This window comes from Embiotoca jacksoni, unplaced genomic scaffold (genome assembly GCF_022577435.1).
Source record: "Embiotoca jacksoni isolate LCO1_2020_lvr unplaced genomic scaffold, fEmbJac1.0.p SCAF_11, whole genome shotgun sequence".
NCBI lineage: Eukaryota > Metazoa > Chordata > Actinopteri > Embiotocidae > Embiotoca > Embiotoca jacksoni.
In genome coordinates this window covers 14,812,418-14,829,522 of record NW_027185241.1, presented here as the reverse complement: position 1 = coordinate 14,829,522, position 17,105 = coordinate 14,812,418, and the positions used below count along the sequence as shown (strand labels likewise).

Here is a 17,105-nt window from a genome sequence, read left to right as displayed (position 1 = left end):
ATATTATTTACACTTAAAAACATCAACAACACAAGAGCCGGGGGCAGCAGCGTTGAACCTTTGACCTCACTTCCACTTCCTGTTAGCTCGAGCGCAATATTTTTTTGCTGACTTTGCGTCAGCAAATTGTGTGTAAGATTAAGGTGTAGTTGCTGACCAGGACCAAGAAAACAACAACAACAACAACAACAACAATAACACGTGAGAGGCGGCAGCGTGTCGCACTGCCGGAAAATATCCGGAAGAAATAGAAGAAGGACCAAGAAAAGCAGGAGGACAAAGAAGGTGTCGCGGAGGATGCTAGCGTTGCTATACAACGTTTAGCACCCGTTGTCAGGAGAGGGCCTCGTCTCCATGGAAACTTATTTTGAACATTTACGTGAGTATTTTGTAAACACGGAGAGGACAGAGGCCTTGAATCCGTAACACGTGATGTTATGAAGACGTCTGATGGTAAGTCCGTGATTACTTTTATAAATTCACTGCGTTTTGGAGGGTTTGAGGTGCAAACTCGGTCTTTTTGCGATGCTGAGGCCGGAGGAGGAGGAAGGTGTGTTGTTGGACGTGAGGCCGGAGGAGGAAGGTGTGTTGTTGGACGTGAGGCCGGAGGAGGAAGGTGTGTTGTTGGACGTGAGGCCGGAGGAGGAAGGTGTGTTGTTGGACGTGAGGCCGGAGGAGGAAGGTGTGTTGTTGGACGTGAGGCCGGAGGAGGAGGAAGGTGTGTTGTTGGACGTGAGGCCGGAGGAGGAGGAAGGTGTGTTGTTGGACGTGAGGCCGGAGGAGGAAGGTGTGTTGTTGGACGTGAGGCCGGAGGAGGAAGGTGTGTTGTTGGACGTGAGGCCGGAGGAGGAAGGTGTGTTGTTGGACGTGAGGCCGGAGGAGGAGGAAGGTGTGTTGTTGGACGTGAGGCCGGAGGAGGAGGAAGGTGTGTTGTTGGACGTGAGGCCGGAGGAGGAGGAAGGTGTGTTGTTGGACGTGAGGCCGGAGGAGGAGGAAGGTGTGTTGTTGGACGAGAGGCCGGAGGAGGAGGAAGGTGTGTTGTTGGACGTGAGGCCGGAGGAGGAAGGTGTGTTGTTGGACGTGAGGCCGGAGGAGGAGGAAGGTGTGTTGTTGGACGAGAGGCCGGAGGAGGAGGAAGGTGTGTTGTTGGACGTGAGGCCGGAGGAGGAAGGTGTGTTGTTGGACGTGAGGCCGGAGGAGGAGGAAGGTGTGTTGTTGGACGTGAGGCCGGAGGAGGAGGAAGGTGTGTTGTTGGACGAGAGGCCGGAGGAGGAGGAAGGTGTGTTGTTGGACGTGAGGCCGGAGGAGGAGGAAGGTGTGTTGTTGGACGTGAGGCCGGAGGAGGAGGAAGGTGTGTTGTTGGACATGAGGCCGGAGGAGGAGGAAGGTGTGTTGTTGATTGATCGGTGCAGGTGTTGCAGTTATGAGTGTGTGATGGCTGAAATGTGCACACACCTGTCGCGTCCTTGCGCATTGTGTTCGGGCCATTTTCTCTGGCATCACTGACATGTTATATTCAGAGGTGTGTTTACGTCGGACGGCTGGTGAACCTCGAGCTGACCATCTATTCCTGTTGTGGTTCACACACATGTTATGTATCACACATATTATAACTAGCACAGTGGTAGGAGAGAGTCTGAAACCACCTAAACACCAGCAAAAGAAACTCTGGTCTAGATATCTAGAGATATCTAGATGTCTAGATATCTCTAGATCTCTAGATATCTAGATATATATGTCTCGGCCAGACACTGCAGTGGCAGCACCAGAGTTTCTTTTTACCAGAGTTTCTAGATCTAGATATCTAGATCTAGATATATAATATCTACACAGTGTCACAATGTGTCGTTTTTGTGTGGAACAAACCGGAAGTAACATGTTAATTAGCACCAGGCTCATAATCGTAGCTTCCTATACACACAGTGATATATTACTCTTCTCATTTAACTCTCAGCAAGAAAGTCAACAAACTGTTAAACCTTTCCTTTAATACTTCACCATAATAAGTGAATTATAACCAAAAACCAGATAGTGTTATATTGGCAGTAAACATTCAGAAATGTTGTAATTATATGATGTAGGTTTTTCTTTGTTTTGTTTGGGGAGTGTGTCGAACTGTTCCAGGCGGCTAAAATGAATTTGTAAACCAGGTGTTATATTGGAAAGTGTTCATACGCCCACACAGTGCAGCTCCGCACATACATTAAACTGTCTGTGGAAGTCCAAGGTTCACAGACAGAAGTTTGTGAACAAACCGTGTTCACTTCTATTGTCCACATTTTACCAGCTGACAATTATGACCTCAGTCTTGTAGTGGCAAAAACGTCCTGCTGAAAACCAAATGTCTCTGTTTGTCTCTCTCTCTCTGTCTCTCTCTCTGTCTCTCTAACTGTCTCTCTCTGTCTCTGTCTCTCTAACTGTCTCTCTCGGTCTCCTTCTCTCGCTGTCTCCCTCTCTGCCTCTGTCTGTCTCTCTTTCTGTCTTTCTCTCTGTCTCTCTCTCTCTCTCTCTCTCTCTCTCTCTTTTTGTGTGTTCAAATATGAGTTAAAGCCGTTTCCTGGTTGAGACTGAGAGAGAACATGTGTCTTCTTGTATGTGTATTTGAGAGAGACTGTGTGTGGGAGTCTGTGTGTGTGTGTGTGTCTCTCTCTGTGTGTGTGTGTGTGTGTGTGTGTGTACACGCGCGCCTGTGATAGTTTTACCATGTGCAGAGTCCCTGTATGGGACTGAATGAAGTCGGATATGAAGGAACCTGTCAGGTCTGGGCTACTGTCGGAAACCCTCCTACTACTATTACCTCCTCCTCTTCCTCTTCATCCATCGCTTTTAAATCTTAAGACTTTACAGGAGAACCAGGTTTTATATATATAAACTGTCACTGAGTTAGTCATTCAACATCAATCTCGTTTCTTTTTTTTTTTTATCTCTGAAAAGACCAGTGACTGTGAGTGTAACAGTAAGACATCAAGTGAATTTCAGATATAAAAATAAAAAGTTAATCCATGTGATGAGATGAGTTTTAGTTTTATAAGCTTTATCATTTTAAAAAGCACATTCTTATTAATATGATCAATAATGAATAATGTATCTAGTTTCAGTAGAAAGTAAGTTTTTTCTTCTGCAGGATCGGGGATGAACATTTTTTGCTTTTGTGAAGTCACAGATTTAAATTAAAATTACACAAAGCAAATGGGTCATACATAAATGTACTGTTGTAAGACATGTTAAAGAAAACAAAGTCTTCCCATTACTGTTCACTTGATCTGTCAGTTTGTTTTGTTGCTAAAACAAACTGTAATGAAAAAGTTTTCAACATTAGCACTTCGTTAAAGAAGGACTGCTTCACAATGAAGCTGGTGAGTACAAGGTTATAATAATGTGGTTGAAAAACAGCAATTTTACTGAACTACTGAATGGCTTTTTAGCAATTAGCATTTTTCATTTGAACCAAATTAGCTTTAAACACCCACTAAAAGCTTTTGCAACTATTCTTTAGGGTTTTATTTGATGTAAAGTTTATTTTCTGGTGAAGGCCGTCCAGGCTGCGCTTTCAGAACATTATCACTACCACAAAATTAACTCTCTGGATAAACAATAATTAAACTGTCCTCACATTAAAAACATATTATGTCGAAGAGAAGTTGATTTAAGTATATAGTAACTTTTGAAGTTGTAGGTCATTGTCATGAGAGCTGTCAAATATTTAATACAAAATCATTTCTCTCCTAAATTGTCAGAAATGTTACTTTAGTGACTTAAAACAGTTTGGAAAGCCAAAATACCTAAAAATAGAGTCCAAACTTTGGGGTGGTAGAGAGGGGGAGCCATCAGATTTGTCTGGTGTCCAGTCCCACCCTGGCAGCCCTTTTGGCTACGCCCCTGGTTTCACGTCTTCCACATGGCTCAGGCTCAGTCCAGGACTTTCCTGCGATCCCAACCCCAATCCTAACCTTAACCCACACCCTATAATTAGTTTTTTTGGAGGGAAAACGGTCCACACAAGTAATTTTCTGGTAATTGACTGCAAGAGTTTAAATGGTCACAGACACGTACACACACATGCAGCCTGCATGCACACGCACACATAAACACAGTTCCTCATATACACAGTGGTTGTGTGCAGCTGCGGCGTGTGTGATAATGAGACAATCCTTGGAGGGACTCATCTGGACGACGTTATATCATCTCCCTGGAAACACTCCACTGCTCTAAAATAGGAGTGTTTGCTCCCAGTCAGCTGCAGCATGATGTCATCCAATATAATTTCTACAATCAGGGGGGAGGGGAGGGGGGAAGATTATTTGGTGACATGTGACTGTGCAAAGAACAGTGGTTTGGAGATTCTTGTGGTGCAGACTAATTTAGAGCTGTGTCTGCAGCTAATGTTTGTTTAAACAGAGACTTGCCATAAACAGAAATACTTGTCTTAACTCAAACACCTGCCTCCTGTTTCTGGAGGGAATTAACAGGTAAAAAAAAACAAACAGAAAAAAAACTTTGTTTTGAACAAGCACATTAATTATCAGACTATTTACTAGCTTCAGTTTCATTATCAAATAAGAAGCATATAAAAGTATTACATACTTTATACAGTACAAGAAGTACCTCAGTCTGGTATTTCACAGGGTCTTCCAGGTGTTCCACGTTTCTAATGAGTTTCACTGAACTACTGACTTCATAGCAGTCACTAGGTGTCCCCCCCTGCTGTGGCTTGTATTACTAACCCCACATCTGGACCGGGGGAGTTTTACAGTACATTTACAGTTTTACAGTAGAACCATATGCAGGCAGAATAGGTATAATTGCACACATCTCTGAGAGCACTTTAATAAAAGATCATCATTTTGACTCACGTCTAGTTTTTATTTTTCCTTTTTTTTCTTTTTTTGTCTGGTCAGTTAAAATGTTGCTTTGCATGTTTAAAGGTCTGTGCTGTATCGAACCAATCGATTGTTTTTGGCTGAGAGGATGTGAATCCATATGAATGTGAGTGTAACCGCGTCACTCTCGCCTCAGAAGAGCCTCAGATTGGTGGAGTCTGGCCTGTTTCCCGAGCAATGGCTTTATTAAAGGGTGTGTGTGTGTGTGTGTGTGTGTGTGTGTGTGTGTGTGTGTGTGTGTGTGTGTGTGCGCGTGTGCGTGTGTGCGTGTGTGTGTGTGTGTGTGTGTGTGGTTTACTAGAGGGTTGTGGTGGTTCTCAGGGGACAGCCCTCTCCAGCTGCCGCTTTACAAGACCGTAACATCAAACACACACACACACACACTTTTAACACAAGGGTTTGACTTCACACATCCCTCGTTTCAACCCTCAGCCTCCCTTAACAAGTTCATCAAATGAACTCTTGTCATTTCTTCCATTCCTGACATGCCACTGATCTTTCCTCTCACACCTCGTCCAACCTGAAGTATAATGAAATGCCGACACAGTAAAAGATTTCTTAATTCAAACGCTCCGTTGCTGTTTTCTCTATTGATTACATGCAGTGCAATACTCCAGTGTTGATGACGAGTCCGACACAAGAGTGTCAACAGGCTGCTGAAGTGCTCTTCAGCAAGACAGAAAAATCCTTCAGTATCAGCTCAACAGGTGTAGCTCTGCTGGTGACCGTGACCTCTGACCTGCCTGGAGCAGGACAAGCAAAAGGTTTCCCTTCAACCCCCTGCTGCCCAATAATTTGAGTGATACTTTTAAAGCAGGATTATTTTTCACTCTTCAAGGTCCTGCTCTGTGAAAGTTGCTCGACTGCTGCTCCACAGTAGAAGCGCCATAAAATTCAGAATGAAGTATGAAATGTTTGTACTTGACCTGACATAAAACTGCTTTTGGACTTTATATTTATTTGCGTTACACGTCCATGTCAACTTTTCCAAAGTAAAACTTCTGAAGGAAATCTGAAAAGAAGTTTAAAAAAAAACAGTGCAGTGGAAAACTGTCAGTGTTGACTGAGAGTAACTTGTTACATCGATAGAGTGCATTTATCTATTCAGAAAATAATGGTACAAGTACACGTCTAGTAAGGTACCATAATAAAAACCCATATTTACCACATTTGAAGTACTTTAGGTAGTTTATATGTTTGAATTTGTACTTGGAAATTACCATTGACTCATACAAAAAAAAAAAAAAGACTTTACTGTGTCGTAATTCTGTAGCTTGTAACACTTCTAAATATGTTTCAGAGCAGATAACGTTGACTTTCGTTTCCCTGATGTTGTATTTTAGTTAGCTGCTGCAACTGAAACCTCACAGTGACAACAGTCTTCTCATCAAACTCCAGAAAAGAGAGCCACGACTATCCCAGACTGTTACTTTATTGACCTTCACTTCATCACCTCTGTGGTCGGAGATGTGACGAGACCACAGGCAAATTAGGTGTAACAATTTTATATTCTTTTGGAGACCTACTGTACTTCGTGATTTCAGCAGGTGTATTCTTACATATAAACCTTGACCATATACGACTATACCCTCCAGCAAGCATGTCCTGTTTCCCATTTAAATAATGCTAAATTAATGACACTGTTTTTCTATGGACTGTGTCTCAGTTTCTCTCCTTTTCAAAGCCCATTGTGGAAACTGCTTGTAGTTTTGTCTCTTGGTGGTAAGTTTCTGCCAGTAGACTCCTAACCACCCCCGTACCCCTGTTTCAGTCTTTTGCACTTGGAGCTCCCCCTGATTTGTTTCCCCCTCACTGTCTTTCAGTGATGTGAGCTGCCTGGCATTTGAGGCAGCCAGTCATTACACTATGGAACGTATCGAGGCCAAGCAGAGCCCGAAGAGTTTGGAAAACTATAGTGTGTAAGGTTTTATTTATTGGTACCTTTTAGTCGATACCCATTTATCATAACCGACCCTCTTAACATAAATGATTTGATTCTTTACAAAGTTTTATCTCGGTGAGCTCAAGCTGCTGCATTGAAGAGTGGTTCTGGAAATGATTGGAGTCACCCGGCAGAGCAGGACAGCCTGGCTCAGCTCATATAACCAGAGGGAAAACACAAAGTCCCGGGAAAAAAAAACATGAGTGGTAGGCAGAGATGGTGGCACATGGGAGGAGAAGAAAAAGTGAGTGAGAAAGCGATTGAGAGACTTTAAGAGGAAGTTAAAAATACAGAGAGAGAGAGGTGAGGTGGTGAGTGAGTCAGGTGGTCAAATCGCTCCTGCCACCTCATTAGTGGTGATGACATCACAGCTGATTTCTCTTTTAGTCCGCTACTACTGCTCCAGCGCTCCTCTGTTAACAGAGAGCTGCTACTGGCCCGAGTCTTTAACGGCAGAGTCTGGGGAGCTGCTTTTATGTCGTCAATAACTCAGAGCGAGTAAAAAGGAGGCTGGACCTGATTGGAGAGGCCTTTTTTGAGCTGAGTAATCACAGCGTCGATTCTTTAATATGAGATTTACTTGCCTTTCATGAATGGACTGCAGAGCTGCTGCAGATGCCGGTCTTCCTCTGATTTAGTTGAAACAAAGCCTTTAACAGTTTCCCTTGAGGATACAGCTCATGTTAATGCCTACAGAGACATTTTAAAGTTGTTTATACAGCAACCAAGCAAATATCTCATAGGTGACCAGTCGTGCTTCCAAACTGGCTCCCACTTAACTCCAGACAATCCTTTTACCTTCGTTAAGTGAGTCTGTTCATTTTCTGTGTGCAGCATTAATTCAACAGGAAACAAAAGCCTAATAGAGTTTAGAGACCTGCTCACGGTCTGATTGACTGCAGAGAAGAACAGTTTTGTATTTTATATCCATGACATGAAGCAGAGCTTTCACCTACACTGAAATTAAACACTGAGGGTAAGAGAGTGTGGAGAGTGGTCCGACTGTAACCAAGCTTAGTTTGCGCATAATTGATGAAATATTTTACTTTGAGATACACATGATTACAACATTAAACTGAAGACAAGAGTATCATCAATTCAGGCTTCAATATCTCGGGAAGGTGAAAATCTCCAGAAAGATTCATGGATTCTGGCTCCATAAACTGCCATCCAACTTCTCTCATGAAATACAAAGTCAATATATTTTTTCCACAAATCTTTATGGTGCTGTTAGCTAAAGTTCCTCCTGATTAGTTTTCTGGCAGTCAATCTGAAAATAATCCCACCATTAATTAGATGTTCGGCCTCAAAAAGTGGTATGCTTGGGGGTGTGTCTGATTGACAGGCCTGTGGTGCTCCTCCCCAGCTTGTACAAATATGGTCATTTCTAGCTCCAAATTGCTCCAAACTAGCAAGATGGCGATGCCCAAAATCCAAACTCAAGGCCTCGTAACAGTGGTTTACAAACCGATGGTGGAAGTCACTGTTGGTTTGCGCTTGGTCTTGCTCCAGAGTGCACAGCCTCCATAGCGATGAGTCGGCTACACCATAGGTAACGTGCACCCAATGTCGGGGCTATAGTGGCTGCAGAGAACCTCATGGAATCACTTTTGATTCCGTATGTTATGTATAATAACCAATTATCATTAAAGGAGTGACACAATGACCACGTAAAAAGTAAAAAGCCCAACTTTCCCCCCAGATCCACACTGTCCCAGGCAAAAGGCTTGACGTGTTGTAGCTCCAGCAAACCAAACCAGAACAGAAAAAAAGGCAATTGATCAAACACGTAAAAGTTGTTTTAGACATTAGTGTGCTTCTGATTTCAATCCCTCAGTAAAAAAGTGACTACTTAATGCTTTCCTGACTCTTGATATGGACTGAAGGTGAGAGGGCCTTAAGCCATGCACTTCGACCTCCATCGTCCCAGTGGTGCAGATCAGTGGCCACAAACTGTTGGTGGACTCAGTGCAGGTGTGAATTTGTGTAATTGTTTTATTCCAAAACGAAGAGCATCTGCAACTAAAACCCTTCGAGGTTAAACGGCTATTTGGACAAAATGCAGAAATGAAGCAAATTCAAAATGAACACCAGATAATGGATTGGAAACAGACGTTCATCCCTCAAAGTGTCTTTTATTGCCCCACTGAGTTCACTAATGCTGCGAGATTCACACAAACTGGACGAGGCGCGCTCGTACTGGAGGCCTCCGAGGTATGACGACAGCCTTCAGATGCACTCAGACAAACGAGATAAAAGCCACTCAGACTTTTAATTTCCCAGCATTTGTTTCATTGTTTTACAGCGTTCTGAGGGATGTCAAATCAAACAATAGCTTTTTACTATGTGCTTGAACCCAGTGCACCGCAAGCGTGTTTGTGAGAAACTCTATCATAAAACGGGATATGAACGGAAAAAACTAAGAGAGCGAGCACGATTCAACTGATGTCTTCCAGTTGTGTGACCTCTCTTTCCTTCTCCCTCTTTTTTCTGTCTCTCTGCCTCTCTCGGTTTAATAAGGCCAGCTGTAGAGTCTGGCTCTCTTGGGAAACACAGTAGAGTGTGGCTGGCGCTGAAGCTGAATGAGGCTGAAATTGGGGCTAGTGGTGGTGGTGGTGGTGGTGTGGGGGCGAGGAGAGGGGGTGCAAGTTGGGGGGCGAGCACTTCCGACCATTTTCCCCGTGCAATACACCATGCAGTCTGGAGCGCTGGCAGGCTGCCACCAACCCTCTCCCCTCCTTCGCTTCCTTCCTCTCTATCCTACTTTTCTTCCTTGTGCTGCTTTCCACCATCCCTTCTTCTTTTCCTCCTTTTCCTATTCTTCTTCCTGCTGTCGTTCTTTCTGTGCTCCCTGCTGTGGAAAGCAGACAATTACTTTTGGTAATGACACACTCCAGACGTCTGCTCAGTGGCACCATAACAAGTCCAGAAACTCTTCCTCTCTCCACTCTTTCTGTCACTTTCGGCGGAGGCCACAAACAATCATCCAAAGGCTGCGATAAATAGCTCATCTCCTTGGAGTGTCTCTCCCCTGCTAGATGGCTGCTCTCTGGTACCACGTCGGGTCCGGACCTGCTTCTGAATTTTGACAGGTCCCTGACCCGCGCCAGAGTGGTTCAGCTGGGTTGGGACTGTGTGTCTGTGTGATTGTAAATGTGTACGTTGTGTGTGTGTGTGTGTGTGTGTGTGTGTGTGTGTGTGTGTGTGTGTGTGTGTGTGAGGTTGGACCCAGCTCAGTTGGTGGGTGTTTTTCATCAGACTAATGAATAATACGTCTGAGCTGAGAGAAGAGTATCAAGCGAGAAGAGAAGAGGAGGAGAAAGGATGGGGGAGAAGAGGGGAGGGGTAATGACTATCAGATGGTGCTCTACTACTGTGCTTGCTGCCACCACTACTGCTGCTGTGTCTTTGAAAGTTCAGTGTGTAGCATTCAGGGGGATCTATTGGCAGAAAATAGAATATCATTTTCATAATTAGATTTTCTTCAGGGTAGAATCAGCTGAAACAAAATGTTGTTGTTTTTGTGTTATTGTTTTTGTAACCTTTAAATGAGCCCTTCATATCTACTGCACATAGGGAGTGAGTCCGCTTCCTCCGAGCGTGCCATGTTGCACCGCCATGATTCTCCAGTAGACCGCAAGACACAAACAAAACACAAATTTTGTGATCACCGTAGATTCTCCCGCATGTTTAGAAAGGTTGTCTAATACAGTTATACAATTTGCAAACTTCCCTTTAGATTCCACTAAATCCTACTCACTGCTCTTATAAAGGAAAATACATGTTATATTGTGGGTATATGTGATTATTATTCTAACTGGTGACGTGTCCAAGTTGTACCCTTCCTTCGCCTAAAAGTCTGGATAGGCTCCAGCCACCTGTGACCCTGTTCCGGATAAAGCCTTATAAATAATGGATGGATGGATTATTATTCTCTTGAGCTGTGAAATCCCCATCCTGAAAAGAAACAGCTCATTCCCAAAGCTAGAAGCGAGAGAGCTAAATGTCTCGTCACATGGTGTCTCACAAGCCCATTATCGCCTGGCACTGCAGTTCCCCTCTTAACAACACTTTAACATCCAGAGCCCAATCTATGTCGCTGCACCAGCAACAGCGTAGCCTGAGGATATGTACATGCGTATGTTTGTGAACTCGATATCTCATCAACGCCTTGAGGGAATTTCTTCAAATTTGGCACAAACAAGGATGAATTGATTAGATTATGGGGTTCAAAGAACAAGGTTAGGGTTAGATCATCAGTCTGCTGTGTATGAGTGTGTTTCCCAGACGAGGTGGCCGAGTGGTTAAGGCGATGGACTGCTAATCCATTGTGCTCTGCACGCGTGGGTTCGAATCCCATCCTCGTCGATTAACTCTTATATTTATTGCTCGTGGTGGAAGCGATGCTCAGAGATCCTTCAGAGATTTAGCTCAATTAAACTGTAAACTGTGTGTTCACTTTGGCCCACTGAAGTCTACCGAACTTATTGACAATTTAATGAAACCAGTTTGAGATGACATTTGCGGTGACATTATTGTGTTGGAAGGAGGAATTAAAAGATGGTACTCAGTGGCCACAGAGGGGTGGAAATGGTCAGCAAATACACTCTGATAGGGGGTGAAATTTAAAACCATCATTGACTGGTGGCCCAAGGTGTAGCAACAAAGCATTATTGGTACAAGGCAGGTTGGTTACAAAGACTCATGGTATTGATGCCAAATACTGACCCACCATCTGCAGCCTCAGACGAAATGGAAATTCATCAGAGCAGATGGGTTAGAAATTTTACTGAATGGCAATTTTTGTATTGGACTGCTGTTTGACAAAGAGTATTTCATTCGGGTCATCGAGCTGGTGCACCAAAGTCGGCCTCAACAATCAACAGACTGAAGTCTCTTGGAGACTAAAGTATTGGAGAATGAGGGCATCGATCCCTCTACCTCTCGCATGCTAAGCGAGCGCTCTACCATTTGAGCTAATTCCCCTGTCTGCAGCTTTGAAGTGTAGCCACATCTCAATCCTCCTCCTCCCATCCCCCCATGTTTCTATTTTAAAACGGGACCTGATATTTCCAGAGACTGTTGTGAGATCACAACCCTTCTGAAGAGCGTTGCAACACAAGGTGGCCGAGTGGTTCAGGTGTTAGACTGGTATTCCATTGTGCTCTGCACACGTGTGGTCGTGATTATTGGTGGTGTCAGCATGCCGACAGTTCTGTCATTGATTCAGCTCAATGGAAGTCTAACTGTGCCTTTAACTTGTTAATAAATTAGTCACAGAGAACTTTAAAAAATCACTCAGGTGGTTCATATTTAAGACGCATTCAATGGAAAAGTAGTTTGTTATTCCATTCCAATATCTTCCGCTTATCTGGAATCGGGTCGCGGCGGCAGCAGACCGAGCAACTTGGCCCAGACTTCTCTCCCTGGCAACATTTTCTAGCTCATCCTGGGGGATCCCGAGGCGTTCCCAGGCCAGCTGGGAGATATAATCCCTCCAGCGTGTCCTGGGTCCTCCCCGGGGTCTCCTGCCAGTTGGGCGTGCCCGGAAAACCCCCAGAGGGAGGCGCCCAGGAGGCATCCTGATCAGATGCCCGAACCACCTCAGCTGACTCCTTTCGACACAAAGGAGTTGCGCCTCAACTCCGAGTTCCTTCCTGATGTCTGAACTCCTTACCCGATCTCTAAGGCTGAGCCCGGCCACCCTACGGAGGAAACTCATTTCAACCGCTTGTAGCCGCAATCTTGTTCTTTCGGTCACGACCCAGAGCTCGTGACCATCGGAACGTAGATCAGCCGATAAATCAAAAGCTTTGCCTTTAGACTCAAAACGGTCCGGTGCAGCGCCTGTTGTACTGCTGCCGCCACCCCGATCCGCCTGTCGATCTCTCGCTCCATCCTCCCCTCACTCGTGAACAAGACGGCGAGGTACGTAAACTCCCTCGCTGGGGGCAGCCACTCTGTCCCCACCTGGAGGGAGCGGTCCACCGGTTTCCGGCAGAGCACCGTGGCCTCAGATTTGAAGGCGCTAACGCTCATCCCCGCCGCTTCACACTCGACTGCAAACTGCCCCAAAGCATAAGCTTTGCCCGGGAGGCTGAGTAGTGTGATACCCCGATAGATGGAGCACTCTCTCCGGTCCCCCTTTAGGAAAATGGCAACCACCACCCCGGTCTGCCAGTTCATGGATACTGTTCCCAACTTCCGTGCTGCATTGAAGAGGCGTGTCAGCCAAGACAGCCCAACAATGTCCAGCATCTCAGGGCGGATCTCATCCACCCCCGGCGCCTTTCCAGCGAGGAGCTTTTTGACTACCTCAGAGACCTCCACTAGAGATATGAGTGAGATGTTACGGCCAACCCGTGACTAACGACGAAACACCATTCGGGTTCAGATCGGGCAGGCCGTTCCTCTCAATCACCCCCCTCCCAGGTTTCTCCGTTGTTGCCCACATGAGCATTGATTTTCAGCTGTGGAGTGGAGACAAGATGAAGTTATGACTGAAAGGATTTGTTCTGTACTATGTTTTGTTCAGATCTAAGTCTAAAGAAGGTTTACTAAGTCGATACCTAGTACATGGCTGGATCGTATATAAAGAGCTTCAGGGCTTTTAATTTGAAACAGACACAGGAAGTCGTGGCATTTGGCCAACCAAACGTGTAAAATGACCACTTAGTCAGTGTTAGGAATTCACATTGATAAGGATAGCGCCACTGTTGTGTTATATACAAATATAACGGATATCATGACATATAGTATGTTCGGGTAAACCTACAATATTAACTCGGCAAAAATTAAACAAGCCACTAGGTCATCACCCACAAACCTCGATTAATTAATTAACCATCGTTAGAGCTGGCGCATACATTGAGTTCAACAAAAGCTGAATAAAAAAGTCTCATGAAAAATCCAACAGTGTCTTCATCATCAGCAAACTTATGTTCATGTCCATTGCAAAAATAATATATCCCGTATTTGTGCAGCTTTGTTATGTTGTTGATTCTTTAAACTTTACATTGTACATTTTGTCCATTTTTGATCTAATTTTTACGTACAACTTGTAAAATAGTTTCTCAAATAACCTGCAATTGACAGCCAGCTCTCAAACAAGGGGCACATTCAACATCATTATGTAAAATCCAGAGTGTGTGTTGTGAACTTAAGTCAACATTTTCATGTAGTTATATGTAAATGTTGCCATTATAGGGCTGTAATGTAGCTCTTTCCTTTTCATTCAACATTCTTCTGTCAAAATCAGACGTGCGATTATAAAAAGACTCATAGTCCACGTTATACCCAGTCAAATGTGTTGTGGCCTGCGGGCAGTGATTCAGAGAAATGGGATACTGTGTTAGACCAGCCACACACTCCTGGGAGATGCAAATCAGAAGAAGATCATGCTAATGCATGTAATGATGGACCACAGCGAGTGGAGCTGGTTTAAAAATACACCTCCACAGACAGTCAAAACTATACAGTTAGTTTAAACATTAATCAAGGTTTGTGGGTGATGACCTAGTGGCTTGTTTAATTTTTGCCGAGTTAATATTGTAGGTTTACCCAAACATACTATATGTCATGATATCCGTTATATTTGTATATAACACAACAGTGGCGCTATCCTTATCAATGTGAATTCCTAACACTGACTAAGTGGTCATTATACACGTTTGGTTGGCCAAATGCCACGACTTCCTGTGTCTGTTTCAAATTAAAAGCCCTGAAGCTCTTTATATACGATCCAGCCATGTACTAGGTATCGACTTAGTAAACCTTCTTTAGACTTAGATCTGAACAAAACATCGTACAGAACAAATCCTTTCAGTCATAACTTCATCTTGACTACAGTCCACAGCTGAAAATCATCATCACATGTTTTTGGTAGATTAGAATAAATTCTAAAACTGCACAGATTTAAACATGCACTGACCTTTAGTTGCATGGCCCACCCCCACATATCCTGTCTGTCTCCACTATCAATTTATAACACATATGCCAAATAAATATTTAGAAACAGATCCAAAATGTACTCGGAACCAAAACCCCACTGTTTACCACATTTTGTCACAGTTTTCTCCTTTGCAAGAGCAACGAGCTGTTGGATTGTGTTGCAGCGTCGGCTTTTGAAAGACAAAGTTTGGTTTCACCGAGTGGTTTTGTTATTTTCCGTCCACTTTCATTTAGGTTTTCATTATTTGCAAATCTTACATAACTATAACAGTATATTCGTGGCAGTTGAATCTGTAGCCCTGAGTGAGGTGAGGCCCCATCCAGTGACCGGATGTGTCCAATGAGACCTGAAGGAGAATGGAAAAAGTGTTGTAGCACAAACTGTAAAATTTAAAGACCTTTTTCTTGCTGGTTTCCACTACAGTCTTCGTCCACACAAGTTATGCAGTTGAAGAATATTCATTTATTTCAGAATTTTGAAGGATATTTATGAGGAATATGTGTTTCCAGTGTCGCAGTTTGAACACTGCAAAGTGGTGCAGTATGAACTATAAATGACCAGAACTGCCTTGTTTGACTGCATTTGTAAGAGAGGCACTGAATGCCAAAGCCTGATGTTTTTCTGTTTTCTTTATCTACATTACATGATGAAGGAAGAGCAGATTTGACCCACATTACAGTGTTTAGACAGAGCCTACCCATCCCTGTGCTTTCTTCATACTTACTGTTTCGAGCACTTCCTGTATGTGCTGTAATCAACCGCTGCAACCAACATTGGCTTCTGTTCGTTCACTTCATACCACAGCATAAACACCACGACTGAGATTGAAGGGTAGGGATAGATACAGAGCAGAGGGAGAGAGAAATATGGATAGAAGAGGAAAAAAGACAGAGAAATCACAAGTGATGAATGCTGACTGTAACATTGTGTAACTCTGACAGATTATTCATTGTGCTATTAGTTTTCAGCAGCAGCTTATCGTTGCCAATCTACACAAAAGAGGCATACCAGCAATGGCAGTTGGGTTTAGGGTTTTCAGTAAGGTACCACTGAGGATTATAGAGCTCATAGTTGAGTTTTACATAGGTTGTCAACCTTAAACCACTGTACATTTAAAGTAGGAAGCACAATTTAAAGGTCACTGAGGAGGTTGAGTTAAGTTGCACAATCATGGCCAATAAAATCCCGAAGACTTTAAGTAGGAAAAGCAGATCAGAGTTTGAAACCATTATGTCTTGCCATACATGCATAGATAGAGCTTTTTTTTTTTTTTTTTTTTTAATTCTGTCTGTCACTAGTTTACTCCCTCTCTTGTCTTTCTTCTCTCCTCTGTCTTTGCTCTTTTTACCGTCTCTTCTAATTTTTTTCTCTTCCTTCAGAAGAAGACAGATTGTTAAAGGGAGTGTAAGTGAGTAAAGTAGCAGCTCCCCTATCCATGAACCTCGCCTTCATCACCAAAACACTCCACCCTAAAAATCCCAATCCCTTGAGGGTAAACTACGTGCAGGCCCTCTAGTGTCACAGCTCGGGCAGATAAAAGGCTTCGGCCATGGCTGAATAAACCCAATTCCCTGCTTCATCCACGAGCTCAGCCTGACCTGTCAGCTTCCAGCTCTGCAGCTGCAGACCGCAGGGAAAGAAAGGGGACGCAAACTCTTACTTCACTTAAGCTTCACAGCTTATTCCTATTAAGGAAGCGGTTGAACAAAACGTTAATTTTTGTCCCAGTTTTACCTCTCGCTGGTAGCCTGTTCTGTCAGGTAAACGGCAGACAATAGGAAAAATCACTGAGCTCTGTAAAACGTAAAAACTTGAAGGAGAAAGCTTTTTTTTGGAAGCACAATTGATCCATGTGAGAACATGAAAACAAAATATCACAGAGGAAATTCCTTTAAATAATTTGATCAAAGTATTTGTTATGCAAAGAACTGGCCTCTGACATAGTTAAACAACTGAGTTCACACAGTTTGGTCAGATTTTTGCAGAAAAACAAGACTAAACCTTGAAATGGATTAATTTTCCAAGATCCTCCTTTGTTATTGCTGTCAGACGACAGAATTTGACCTGTCATTTTGATAGGAATGTGAGTTTCAGAGGGCTCTGCGGGTGATGCAAATTGTATTTTAGGGTGGATTTCCTCTGGAACACATCAGCGTGCAGCCAAAACAAACTCCTGCTGATGGTTAGCCTCTTGCCTCCGGTCTCTCTGGCCTGCTTCTAGACTGCAGCCGAGGGACCCTGAGTGCTCAGAGGGAGGAGCAGGGCAGTCCTTCGGCCCTCCCACTGGCTATAAGACCAGAGACAGACGGAAACACTCAGACTGCAGGCACAC

The 17,105-nt window shown here is 43.8% G+C and overlaps 2 non-coding genes across 2 annotated transcripts; one reads left to right on the top strand and one right to left on the bottom strand.

Annotated features, from left to right (window-relative positions):
- Positions 1-11,108: 11,108 nt before the first annotated feature.
- trnas-gcu (transfer RNA serine (anticodon GCU)) lies at positions 11,109-11,190 on the top strand. The gene has a single exon. It is a non-coding gene; the product is annotated as a tRNA-Ser (tRNA).
- A 545-nt stretch (positions 11,191-11,735) lies between these two features.
- On the bottom strand, positions 11,736-11,808 carry trnaa-agc (transfer RNA alanine (anticodon AGC)). Its single transcript has one exon. It is a non-coding gene; the product is annotated as a tRNA-Ala (tRNA).
- Between the last annotated feature and the right edge of the window lie 5,297 nt (positions 11,809-17,105).